Source organism: Gorilla gorilla, chromosome X, assembly GCF_029281585.2.
Source record: "Gorilla gorilla gorilla isolate KB3781 chromosome X, NHGRI_mGorGor1-v2.1_pri, whole genome shotgun sequence".
Lineage (NCBI taxonomy): Eukaryota > Metazoa > Chordata > Mammalia > Primates > Hominidae > Gorilla > Gorilla gorilla.
The window spans coordinates 106,073,027-106,087,448 of NC_073247.2; the positions used below are offsets into that span (position 1 = coordinate 106,073,027).

Here is a 14,422-nt window from a genome sequence, read left to right on the forward strand (position 1 = left end):
GAATTAGGTTGATTCCATATTTTGGCTATTGAGAATAGTGCCGTCATGAATATGGGAGTGTAGATATCTCTTTGACATACTGATTTTGTTTCCTTTGGATATATATCCAGTAGTGGGATTGCTGGATTGTATGGTAGTTCTATTTTTAGTTTATTGAGAAAGCTTCGTATTGTATTCCATAATTTATATTCCCAGCAAGAGTATATAAGAGTTCCCCTTTCTCCACATCCTCACCAGCATTTGTTATTTTTGTTTTTTTTGATGATAGTCATTCTTACTGAGGTGGGATAATATTTCATTGTGGTTCTGATTTGCATTTTCCTGAGAATTAGTGATATTGAAATTTTTTCATATACCTGTTGGCTATTTGTATGTCATCTTTTGAGAAATGTCTATTCAGCTCATTTGCCCATTTTTAAATTAGGTTATTTGTTGTTTTGCTGTTATTTGAGTCCTTAAATATTCTAAATATTAATTTTAGATTAAAAGTTTGCAAATATTTTTCCCATTCTGTTGGTTTTCTCTTCACTCTGTTGATTGTATTCTTTGCTGTGCATAAGTGTTTTAGTTTGATATTATTACATGTGTCTGTATTGTCTTTTATTGCTTGTACTTGTGAAGTTTTATTTAAAAGATCTTTGCCAAGACCAATGTTGTGAAGCATTTCTTTCATGTTTTCACCAATTAGTAATACAGTTTTGCATTTATGTTTAAGTTTTTAGCAATTTTTAGTTGATTTTTGTAGATGGTTAGGGATATGGGTGTAGTTTTATTCTTCTGCATATGGATATCTAGTTTTCTCAGCACAATTTATTGAAGAGGGTGTCCTTTCCCAAAGGAATGTTCTTGGTACCTGAAGGAAACCAAAACATTTTACCCCAAAAAATACTTTTTTTTTTTTTTTTGAGACTGTGTCTTGTCTCCAGGCTGGAGTGCAGTGGTGTGATCTCTGCTTGCTGCATCCTCCGCCTCCCTGGTTCAAGAGATTCTCCTGCCTCAGCCTCCTGAGTAGCTGGGACTACAGGCACCCACCACCACACCCAGCTAATTTTTGTATTTTTAGTAGAGATGGGGTTTCACCATGTTGGCCAGGATGGTCTTTATCTCTTGACCTCAGCCTCCCAAAATGCTAGGATTACAGGCGTGAGCCACGGCACCCGGCCCCCAAAAATACTTTTTAACATATTTTGAGATGCTTGTTCAGGGGACCTCTCAACAGAATTAGCCTTGAAAAGCTGTCTTTTGTGTAGGAAATTCGCATATGTAGAAGAAAATTTGCACTGATAATAGCCGGGCTTTCTCTGAAGCTCTGTGTTGTCTAGATCTAGGAAAGATCTACTGAGATTCTGATACTACTAAAAGTCTGAAACAAACATGTACTATCTATTCTCTGTTAGGGTTGCTAACTGTGAGGTTTAATCTACATAATAAGTTTATCTTTGCTATAAGCCCCCATTTATTCTGTAACATAAATAGTATAAAAGCTTCGGCCATCAGGCCACTTCTTTTGAGTTATTGTATGATTTTCATGCACACAAATATATTTGTATGCCTCTTCTTCTATTAATATGCCTTTAGTCAGTTGATTTTTAGTGAATCTTCAGAGGGTGATGTTCAAATTATCCCTTAGTTCTTGTCAGGATTTTGTTGAAAGTCAGTAGACTATAAATATGTGGATTTATTTCTGGATTCTCTATGCTGTTCCATTGGCCTCTGTATCTGTTCTTATGTCAGTGTCATACTCTTGTGGTTATGATACCTTAATAGTATTTTTTGAAGTTAGGCAACGTAATACTTCCAACTTTATTCTCTTGCTCAGGATTGTTTTGGTTATTTAGGGTCTTTTGTGGTTCCACTGTCTATTTTAGAATTGTTTTTTCTATCTTTGAGAAGAATCTCATTGATATTTTGATAGGGATTGAATTGAATCTGTAGAATGCTTTTGGGAAGGGATTAATATTGTAAAGAATTAATACTTTTGAGTTTTAGTATATGGATATTCTGCCACTTATAATTAGCACTTTAATTAGTAACAATCTGGTCTAGATTAATGACAACTTAATTTCAATTATATACAAAAACTTTCCCTCTATACAGCTCTGTGTTAGTACATTTTGTCTTTTATAACAAAATATCATACATTGAGTAGCTTATAAACAGTCAAAATTTGTCTGTCACAGTTCTGGAGGCTGGGAAGTCAAATATCAAGACATCAGCAGATTTCAGTGTCTGGTGAAGTCCTGCTTTCTGTCTTATAGAGAGTGCCTTCTTGCTATGCCCTCACATACTAGAAGACACAGTGGAGTCTCTCTTACGCCTCTATTATTAGGGCCCTATTCCCATCCATGAGGCCTCCACCCTTGTGACCTAGTCACCTTTCCCAAACTCCAACTTCTAATAGTATATCCTAGGGGGTTAGAAATTCAACATTTAAATTTTGGGGGAACAAAAACATTCAGAACATAGTATACCGCCACTGCCCCTCACAAAATACATGTCCTTCTTACATAAAAAAAATACATTTACTCCATCCAAGAAGCCCCAAAGGTTTTAACTAGTTCTGGCATTAACTGAAAAGTATAGATTTCACAGTCTCATCTAAATATCATCCAAATCAAATATGTGTGAGACTAAAGGTACAATTGATTCTGCAACAAATTTTTCTCCAGCTGTGGAACTTTTTAACTTTTTCGAAATGAAAGAAAAGTTGTGTGCTTCTAAAATATAATGGTGAGACAGGCATAGGATATACATTCCCATTCCACAAGGGAGAAATGAGAAAGAAGAAGGAGGTAACAGGTTCCAAGTAAGCCTGAAACCCGAAGTCAGACAACATTAAGTCTTAAGTCTTGAGAACAAATTTCTTTGAGTTGATATTATGCCCTCCTGGACTACTGGGACTCTGGGTTCATCTTCCAAATCAACTAATGTGAGAGTCCTGCCTTCCAGACACACTGGGACAGTGGCCTTGCCTCTACTGCTTTGGACAACCTTGCCTCCAAGGCAACTTTGTGTCTAGGTCCTATTCTCTTAGCAGTTCTTTGCAGTGGCCCCCATCTTCATGGCAGGTCTGTGCCTGATTCACATGCTTGCTATTCTCTGAGGCTGGGATCTCATGATAATGGCTTTATTAGTCTGGAGCTATGAGAACGTTCCCGCTCCCACAACTCCTCTGGGTATTGCCCTAAAGGAAACTCTTTATATTGAGCCCATACTTTTTAGGGCTTATGCACTGTGAGCCTGTGATGGGAGTGGCAGCCCTGATAATTTCTAAATTGTCTTTTGGATCGTTCTTCCTTTGTCTTTGAAAATAGGGCTTAGATTCTGTCTAGATGGGTGACTAATTTCCTTATCAAATAATCATTCGATCACACCTTTGGTGTTTTTTCCTTAACATGCTTTCTCATTTTTGCTTTTTACAGTATAAACAGGTTGAGAATTTTCCAATTCTGTATACTCTGCTTCCCTTTTGATTAACAAATTCATCTTTAAATTATTTTTCTCTTCTTAAATTTTCTAGTAGTAATCGAGAAAAGTAAAGCCACACCCTCAACACTTTACTTAGGACTGTCCTCAGCCGCAAAATATCTAATTTCGTCACGCAAAAGTTTCTACCTTCCACAAAACACCTGGATGGAAACACAATTCAGTCGTGTTCTTTGCTTCTTTACAACAAAGATATACTTTTCTCCAATTGTCAGCAATATGTTAATCATTTCTGTCTAAAAACTCATCAGCATAGCCTTTAGTGTTCATATATCTGTTAACACTGTTTGTGATTATTTAAATATTCTCTAAGAAGTTTGAGATTTTTGCTCTAGCTCTTCTAGTTTATTTCTAGGCTCTTAATAGAACATCCCTTAATGATCTATTCACAGCAATGTAGGATTTTTTTAGCATGTACCACATACTCTTCTAGCTTCTACCCCTTATCCAGTTTCACAGCCATTTCCACATTTTTAGGTATTTGTTATACTAGCACCCTACTTTCAATACCAATTTTCTGTTTAGTCCATTCAGGCTGCTGTAACATAGTACCATAAAGTGGATGGCTTATAAACAAGAGAAATTTATTAATCACAATTGTAGAAGCTCAAAAATTCAATATCAAGGTGCCAGCAAATACAGCGTCTGTTGAGGGCCAATTTTCACATTCATAGGTGGTGCCTTTTCACACTCTCCTCACATGGTGGAAGAGGCAAGACAGCTCTCTTGGGCCTTCTTTATACAGATACTGATCCCATTCATGGATGCTATGCCCTCATAACCTAACCACCTTCTAAAGGCTTTTCCTTCTAACCCATCCTAATACCATCACTTTGGGGGTCACAATTTTAACATATGAATTTGAGGGTACACAAACATTCAGATCATAGAAAATATCATTCTCTTTCCCCTCCTTTGTACTGCTATTAACATAAAAATTGTCTTCTTATACATTGTATCTCAGAACAAATTCATAATTAGTAACTTATGCACTTGTCTTTTAAATTAGGAGTAGAAAAATGTTACAAATAAAAACGCATTTAAACTGCCTTTTATATTTATCTGTAGAGTTGCTCTTACTGGAACCTTTTATTTCTTTATGTGGGTTTTAATTACTGCCTAGTGTTCTTTCATTTAAATCTAAGGAAATCCCTTTAGTATTTTTTGGAGGGTAGGTTTTCTAGTGAAGGCTTCTCTCAGTTTTTGTTTATTTGGAAAATGTCATCAGTTCTTTTTTTTTTTCAAAGATAGTTTTCTGGATATATAATTGTTTATTGACTGTATTTTTTCTCTAGCATTTTGAATATGCACCCTAGGTCTGTGATGTGTTCATTTTTCTTCATTGTTTTTTCTTTTTATTCCTCAGAGTGTAAAATATGAATTGATCTATCATCAAATTCACTTGTTATTATTTCTTCTAGTTTCTTAAATATGTTGTTTAGCCTTTCTAGTAATTTTTAAGTTATTATAGGTATAAGCTCCAGAATTTCTATTTGAATATATTTTTGTATGTAATTTCTCATTACTGACTTTCTCTATTTGGTAAGATATTGTTCGCAAACATTCCTTTAGCTTTTAAACTTTTCTTTTTTCTTTTTGAATATTTTAAAAATAGTTCAATTAAGTCTTTTCTAGTTAGTCTGACCTATGGGCTTGCCTATTGACCTTAAATTTCTCTGTGTATGTGTCATGCCACATTATTTCTGTGCATGTCTCATAATTTTTGTTTGAAAACTGGACATTTTAAATAGCTGGTGGAGTTGATGATGGATGTTGTGACAAAGAAGGCTGAGAGTGTGACTGCCTGCAGGGTTTTCAGCTGACCTACTCCCTAAGTGGAGGAACTACATCTCAGATGAGTACCCTTCTTGTCAACAATATCCAGGAGAAGTGCCCATATAGGATCATAAACCCATTCAGTGTGCTGCTCTTGTCCAAGGTGTTAGACGTGGTTGTGGAACCCTATAATGCCACCCTTTCAGTCCATCAGCTCATAGAAAACACAGATGACACATTATGCCTTTATAATGAAGCTCTCTACAACATCTGCTTCAAAACCCTAAAGCTGCTCACATCCCCTTACAGTGATCTAAACCACCTGGTGTCTGCCACTATGACTAGAGTCACCATCTGCCTGCACTTCCCTGGCCAGCTAAATGCTGACTGCAGAAACTGTCCATGAACATAGCCCCATTTTCCCACCTGCACTTCTTCTTACCTGGCTTTGTCTCACTGACCAGCTGGGGCAGCCAGCAGTATTGAGCCTTGACACGGCTGAGCTCACCCAGCAGATGTTTGACACCAGGAACGTGATGGCTGCCTGCAACCCTCACCATGGCTGCTACCTAGTGGTGCTGCCATTTTCAGGGGCTGCATGGCCATGAAGGAAGCAGATGAGCAAATGCTTAGTGTCCAAAACAAGTACAGCAGCTACTTTGCTGATTGGATCCCCCACAGTGTGAAAATAGCCGTCTGTGACATCTTACCCCCAAGGCTAAAAATGCCCACCACCTTCACTGGCAATAACATTACTATCCAGGAGTTGTTCAGGTGTATTTCAGAGCAGTTCACAGCCATGTTTAGGTGCAAGGCCTTCCTGAACCCATATGTGAGTGACGGCATGGATGAAATAGAGTTCATTGAGGCTGGGAGCAACATGAACAACCTGGTGTCTGAGTACCAATAGTACCAGATGCCATGGCTGAGGAGGGAGAATTTGAGAAGTGAGCTAAGGAGGAGGTGGCCGAGAGCCTTCTGTGGCTGGGTGAAGGACAAAAGCAGTATGAATTCTTTATTCACTCACAACGTATTCTGATAGCCATGTCTTACTGTGCATGCACTTGCTGTTCTTCTTGCTACATGATCACTTCTATCAAAGCATTTTCATAGTAAAACAAAAATATGGCAATTATGGAAATCGGATTGCCACTTTCCCCAGGTTTTTACAGTTTTTTGTTCATTTTTGTTATTAGCTTTTATTTAGTTACTCTTTAAAACTAATTTTATAATGCCTGTATTCTTTGTCATGTGTGGTCACTGAAGTCTTATTTAATTAACTTAATAGTCATTTAATGATTGGGCAGAGATACATTAAATTCCCAGAATCAATTATTCTTCCAGTCTTTGTAAAGTGGCTCTGTTTATGTGTTCTCAGCAAGGATGTTTACATGTCTGACTTAGCCTTCACTCCCTGCTTGTGCAGAGTCTCAGTGTTAGCCAGAGGTAATAGCTTAAGACCTTTCCACATTTATCTTTAGTCTGTATGCAGTCCTGGTAATGTGCACAGCTGTAAACATGGGTATTGACTTTCAGAACCCTGGAATATATGAGATGTTTTAATACCTCACTATAGCCAGGCACGGTGGCTCATACCTGTAATCCCAGAACTTTAGGAGGCCGAGGTGGGTGGATCACTTGAGGTCAGGAGTTTGAAACCAACCTGGACAACATAATAAAACACCATCTCTACTAAATATACCAAAATTAGCCTGGCGTTGTGCCACACGCTTGTAGTCCCAGCTACTCAGGAGGCTGAGGCAGGAGGATTGCTTGAGCCCAGGAGGCAAAGGTTTTAGTGAGCCAAGATCATGCCATTACACTCTAGCCTGGGTGATGAGAGTGAAACCCTGTCTCAAAAAAAAAAAAAAAAAAAAAAAAACCCAAAAAACAAAAACAAAAACTCACTGTAAACATTTCATGTGTTATCTGCTTTTTTAAAGCTTTTTGATTAGATTATTGTTTTCCCCAACTCTTACCTACTGCCTGAGGCAACCATGATGTTTAACAATTGCCTCTGATTGTTCCTGAGAAAAATGTCAAGGAAAAAGTGCTTGTAAAGGGTGAGCTCTGAATCATGTAGAATATAAGAGCCTTTTTGAGTAGAGTCTTCCAGGAAACTATCAGATGGATCAAATAATAACATATCTCTTGGAATGTGTTTTTGAAAGTGCTTCACTCCCTCTCTGTCTCTCCTTTTAGTTTTCAGGCTACTGTTTTTTATCGTAATGGCAGGTTGTTGATTTTCAAGGCCCTTGAAGAGCTGTTGGAATATAATGGTAATAATGCAAGTTAAATGCCACAAGCCTTGCTATTCTTACTGAGATTTAGCCATTTTTTTCTGGAATAAATGTTGCCCAGATTGCTGCAAGTCATTGAATAATTTTCAGAGTTGTAAAAAAGTTAATTTTGTCAACTTTTGCTAGTGTTCTCATTAATTATATGGAGGAGAAAATTTGTGTAACTTCCTACTTCACCGTTTTTTTTGTTGTTGTTGTCATTACCTTACTATTTCTTTTTGAGTCTGTTTTGGTATGATATATTTTTCTACAAATTGATGCATTATATATAATACTTTAAAACTTAAAATTGTGCATAATTTACTCTAATATTTTTAATTTTCTCTGTATCTGCAAACTTGTAGCCTTTTCCTTTCATAATGTTGTTTATTTTCGCTGTCTGTCCTTTCTTGATCAGTGATTTGTTAATTTTATTAGTTTGTTTTTTAAATACACTTGTGACTATTTGGTCCTATCTACTCCATTTTTTAATCTTCTAATTTATTAATTTCTGCTATCAATTTTTTTTATTTCCTCTATTTCTTTAGATTTTGTTTTTTGGCTTGCCTTTAATAGTTTTCATTGGATTCTTAGCATAAGTCTATTATATCTTATTTTTGATTATACATAAAATCTATACATTTTGTTCCAAATACTGCTTTAATTTCACCCAATTAGTTTTGACAGTTGATATTTTTATTTTATTTAAAATTATTTTAGATTACTTCTTCAACTCATGAGTTACATAAAAGTGTTAACAATTTTTTTCTGAATTATTCTTTGTGGTTTATTTCTCAGTAATTGTGTCAATGTCAGAAAATAACATTTTAGTCACTGAGTTCTTTGAAATTTCTGCTTTTTATAATTTCAAATTTTATTTTAGATTTAGGGGATACCTCTGCAGATTTCTTATCTAGGCATATTGTGTGATGCTGAAATTTGGAGTTTATTCCATCACCCAGATACTGAGCATAGTACACAACAGTTAGTTTTTCAACCCTTGTGTCCCTCCCTTACTGCTCTACTGAGACTGTGTTTTTAAAATTATAACAGTAAGGAAAATCTGACATAGTTGGTTCCATCTTGCTTCTGACCTCCCAACTGTCCTTGATCATTCCTGGGCATAGGCCAACCTAACTGTGGAAAGAAGTTAGTTTATAGTTTAACATGAAAGGAAAGATGATATTAGTTCTTCCCTAAAACTAACCCCCTTCTTGCCTGGGACTGAACACCATTTTTGTAAGATTAATGAAAGGCTATAACAATAGGATTATGGGAGAAACCTGAACTCTGCTAAGGTACAGGTGTAGTTTTTATAATTCCTTACTCTTTAGGAGTCATGTGGCCAGAGGTCACAAGATTTGTGACTTCCACAATTGCTCCTGTAGATAACATCACTATTGTAGAATCTAAGATTGTTTATTTGAAGATGTATTTCAGGCTGATTCCACCCAGACTCATGACTCATCACTCAGCTGATCCGGTAGTCCCACCCAGAGGCAGACTCAGCACACAAGAACCATTTTTCACACCCCTAGCATTTCATTCCCAACCAATCAGTACCATCCATTTGCTAGCCCCTGTTCACCAAACTGTCCATAAAACTTTAACCTCCAAACCTTCAGGAAGATTTACTTGAGTGATAAATCCAGTTCTCCAGCTTGGGCCAGCCTCATGTCAGTTTAACTTTTTCTCTGTCGTAATGCCACAGTATCAGTGAATATTTTTTTGAGGAAATGGCAGAGGTATCTGTTGGGTGATTACATCAGAAGTTTCCAGTGTTTATGACTGCCATCTTTAAATCCATGAGTACCCATTGTTTGATACTTATTTTATGGCCCCATACATACTTTATGTTGGAATCAGCTTTTGTGAGAATAATATGTATCTTGCGTCTATTGGGTAGAAACCTCTCTATATGTTTATTAAATGTCTTGTTACTGTTTTTAAAATCTTTTACCATATTTGTACTGATTTTTTTCATCCTACTGGATAACATCTAACTGTTTAAATCAGGGTTGGCATTTTTTTTTCTCTCCACAGGATCAAATTATAAATATTTTAGACTTATGGTCTCCTTTATGACTACTTATCTATGTCATCATAACATGAAAGAAGTCATAGATAATACTTAAATAAATGGATATGCCTGATTTCCAATAAATCTTTATTTACAAAAGGAGGCAACAAACAAAGTTTGGCCTGTGTGGCATAGTTCGCTGATACTTTGCTTAAAGAAACATTATTATCACCTCCCATTATGATAGTGGATTTTTCGATTTATCCTGAAATTTTGTCTATTTTTACCTCTTATGTTTTATGCTATGCAGTAAGGTATGTAAGTTTTGAATTATCACAATTTTTTCTGTAAATTACATCTTACATTTTAATAATTTGATGCTCTTTTATTTCCACTAATATATTTTCATTAATGTGTAGTTTGGCTAATATTAACATAGCTGTATTTATTTTTTTAGATTAATATTTTCCTTGTGTAACTCTTTTCTCATCCACCTACTTTTAAACCTTCTGTATCCTTATGTTCTTTTATAGAAGACCTTGTGTGTGGTTCTCTAAAAGAGCTCCATATGAACTGAATAGTTTTTCTTTTAAGTAGAGTAGTTACACCTTTTATATTTATAGTAAGTCACTTAATAATAAGAATACATTCTGAGAAATGTATCTTTAGGCAATTTTACTGTATGAACATAAAAGATTGTACTTACACAAACCTAGATGTTATAGCTTGCTATACACCTAGGCTATATGGCATAGCCTACTGCTTCTAAGCTACTAACTTGTATAGCATGTTACTAAACTGGATACTGTAGGCAGTTGTCACATAATGGTAAGTATTCGTGCTTCTATACATATCTAAACACAGAAATACAGTAAAAATACAGTATTATAATTTTATAGGAACATTCTGGTATATGTATTTCATCATTGACTAAAATGTTGTTATGTGGTACATAACTGCACATTATTTACATATGAGTATATATCTACCATAAAATTTTATACTTTGTCTTCCTTTTACTGTTCATTTTCTCTCTTTTTAGATTTAGTAATTTTCATTACTTTTTTCTTACTAACTTACATCCTATTTTCTTCTTCTATTCTTTAGTGGTTACCTTAGAATTTTTTAAATGTATATTTAAATTATTAATATAAAAATTATATTTCTTTACCCTCCTGATCAGTAACAAGTCCTAAAAACTCCTTAGTTATGATAATGCCTAACATATATATTTTGATTTTATGTATTTTAATTACATCTCATTTGCTGATTCCCTTAGAAAAGTCTTGAAAAATATCATTATTTTAATTTCAGTCAGTTTTATTTTCAATTTCATGTAGATTTACCCTCATACTTATAATATTTACTTGGGATTATTTCTCTTTTGTCTAAAACTGCATTCCTTAAAATTTCCTATAGAATCTTTTGTTTGCAAATTATCTATTTTGTGTCTACAACTATCTTTATTTCCCCTTGTCTCTGAGAGAGTTTCATTGAACATGCAAATTTAGCTTAGTTATTTCCTCACAGCACATGGAAAACATTATTCTAAAATCTTCTGGCTTTCATATTTGCTGTTGAGAAGTTAGCTATGTCTTTTTTTTAATGATCTGTCTTTTTTTGACTGCTTTTAAGATGCTCTATTTTTTGTGAGGAAGGTGGGTGTTCTGTTTCACTCTGCTGTCTAGTTTCTAGTTTTATATTTCTTTTAATAATTTTATTTATATTTTGATAAAGTAGAAATTACAGTTTAATTAATCCCCATACATACACCTCATCCCATTACAGTATGTATCTACTCACAGTTAATTTTGTTTCATCTATAATTATAGCCATCTCTACTTCTGAATCCTCAGATTATTTTGAAGTAAATTCCAGGTATTGTTTTTTCCAAGAAAAAATTAAGAAGTACCTCTAAGAGATATAAACTCTGTTATAAAAACATAATCATGTTAGCATTTTCATACCCCAAATTTTAATAATAACTTCTTAATATGATTATATATACAATCATAGTAAGAGTTATTCAGATAGCCTTTGAAATGTGCATTTTTCTCTTTTAAACTATGTGTTAGCCCATTCTTGCATTGCTATAAAGAAATATCTGAGTCTGGACAATATATAAAGAAAAGAGTTTTAATTGGCTCACTGTTCTGTAGGCTGTACAAGCATGGCTCCAGCATCTGCTTCTGGTGAGGGTCTCAGGAAGCTTACAATCATGGTGGAAGGCAAAGAAAGAGCAGGTGGTATCACATGGCAAAAGCAGGAGTGAGAGAGATGGGAGAAGGTGAAATATTTTTTTAAATAACCAGTTCTCATGTGAATTCATTGAGGAAGAACTCATTCATCACCAAGGGGATAGTGCTAAGCCATTCATAAGGGATCAGCCTCCATGATGCAACACCTCTCACTAGGCCCCACCTCCAATACTGGAGGTCACATTTCAACCTAAGATTTGGAGGGGACAAATATTCAAACCATATTAAACTGTTTGTTTGAATCAGCATCAAATAACATTCATTATAATTGGTTAATATATTTTTAAGTCTCTTTTAAGTCTCTTCATCTATATACTTTGCTTTTTCATACAATTTATGTTTTTTTCTGTAGACTGAATTCTGCAGATGCATTGTGTATTTTCTTTAATTACCATGCTTGGGACTCATTAGAATATCTGAATCTGTAGAAGATTGTCTTTTATCAGTCTGGGGAAAATATCAGTAATTGTCTCTTTACATATTGCCTTTGCTTCATTCTCCCTTTCCTCTCCTTCTAAAATTCTGATATTTGTATACTAATATCCATCTTTCTTAACCTCTTATCCTTCCAAAAACTGTTTTGGGATTGATTCTTCCATGCATCTTGGAGCACTTCCAATTAGGAACAATTTTAATTAAACTCTAAACATGATGTTCTTTGGACCACTCCAGTAGTACAAAATGTAGGCTGCAAAGCCATATGAGGGCAACGTTATTTAACGCTATAAATTATCAAGGAAATGTAGTTTTTTTTCTTCTACTTAGCATGATTGCTCAAAACCAGCAAGTTCACTTTCTAGTCCCCTGAATGTATATGTTTACTTCTTGTTCACACTTAATACTAAGGGTAAAACACTTGTGAGCTCCAACTTTATTTGGTGAGGGAGGGCTTATTCTATTAGACTCTGAATTGTGGGTGGTCTTTGGGATTTTTTTCCTGTACCACTTTACCTGTGAGTTGGTGAAAACTGAAGCACAAGGTTATCTGGTATGGAAAGTATCTTAAGAGCAGACCAATATTTTTCTGCTTTTAATTAAGTTTTAGAATTTTAATATTCTCACTTTCCTACCAGCTAATGGATGAATTTATAATGTTTTTAAAAAGCATATTTCATTCAGTATGTTTATTTATTTTCAGGACAAAATAGGTCAGAAGGTTGTGTGTGTGTGTGTGTGTGTGTGTGTGTGTGTGTGTGTGTTTGTATACCTCTTTTTTTGGTGGCTTCTTTAATCACTCAGGTGCAAAATCTGCGACTCCAGTTCTCTAGCATTTAATTCTCTGCTATATAAGAACAAACAAAATGAGATAAACTTATTTTACAGTTTTACCTTAATCTCTTTGTTATCATCCTTAGTGGCAGTTAGTTCATTTGTTCATCTATAATACATTTGTCAAGTTTATGTAATGAAATTTATACTTTTTAAAAAGATTTATATATTGCTTCATTAGATTTCTTACATTAACTAGTTATGAAATCTTAGATGAGTAACTCAACCTTTGTGAGCTTTTTCTTCTTGTGTAAAGTGGAAGTGTTAATCCTACCTGACAACCTAGTGAAGAACAAATGATAATGAGATAATATATGTGAACATGTTTTGAAATTCAATGTAATGCTTGATAATGAAAGATGTTAATATCACTAAACAGAACACCTTTTTATCATAACTTGGGCACCCTATTTAACAGTGTTCACTTTTTGTACTAAATAGCTTGAAGTGACATTTTAAAAATCAGTGATAGTTAACTCTTTTTTTTGCCTCAATGCTCCTGTATTCTTGTCTATATAAATGTCTTTATAGTACCATTTCACATGAAATGATCAATAATTTTTATGAGAATTTTACAACTAAGTCTAACCTGCTGTATTTGAATACATCTCACAAAGTAAAAAATGATAATTACCTTTTTCAAGCATATGAAGACCAAATACTTAACCAGTGTATTCTTTACTATCTATACTATTATTTGCCAATTTTTTAATTCTAGGTTAGATTTCTGGATCTCTAATTCACCTATGACATACAATGAGTTTCCTTGGGGTGTATTAATGGATATATTCATGTATCAATCTGAAAATATAATCTTATAAATTAAATTACCACATTGCATAGTGATTCCAATACCCACATATGCTCATCTTGACAGATTACTTAAAGTGTTTTCTAAGAATATGGCAAATTCCTAATTAATTACACAACTTTCTTTACAGAGCAAAATTGATAACTTGATGAAGCAAAAAGGAAGACTATGACAATTATAAGTGTGACCAAATTATATTATGTGCTGATTGTGCCATACATGACAAGCATTCATAAAAATATCAGCTTAAACCAAAAGAAAAATTCAAGGCTGGCTCTCTTCATTGTGTTTCTACTCTCAAAATATTGTACCCACAAGATGATTTCTCATTTCAAATAACTCTACTTCTGACCCTAAGTATTTAAAAAGGTAAATGCAATTATGAAGTCTACAAGTACAATTCTGAAGTCTACTAATACTAGAAAATTATCAGATATCTAATGAATCAAATATATCTTTTAGAAGTGACAATATATCAATATTTACCATGATTCTTTACTGAGCTCAAATCATACATGTTAAG

The 14,422-nt window shown here is 34.4% G+C and overlaps 1 pseudogene; it reads left to right on the plus strand.

The window, feature by feature from the left end:
- Positions 1–5,243: 5,243 nt before the first annotated feature.
- Positions 5,244–6,213, plus strand: LOC101149530 (tubulin beta-8 chain-like; annotated as a pseudogene).
- Positions 6,214–14,422: the final 8,209 nt, after the last annotated feature.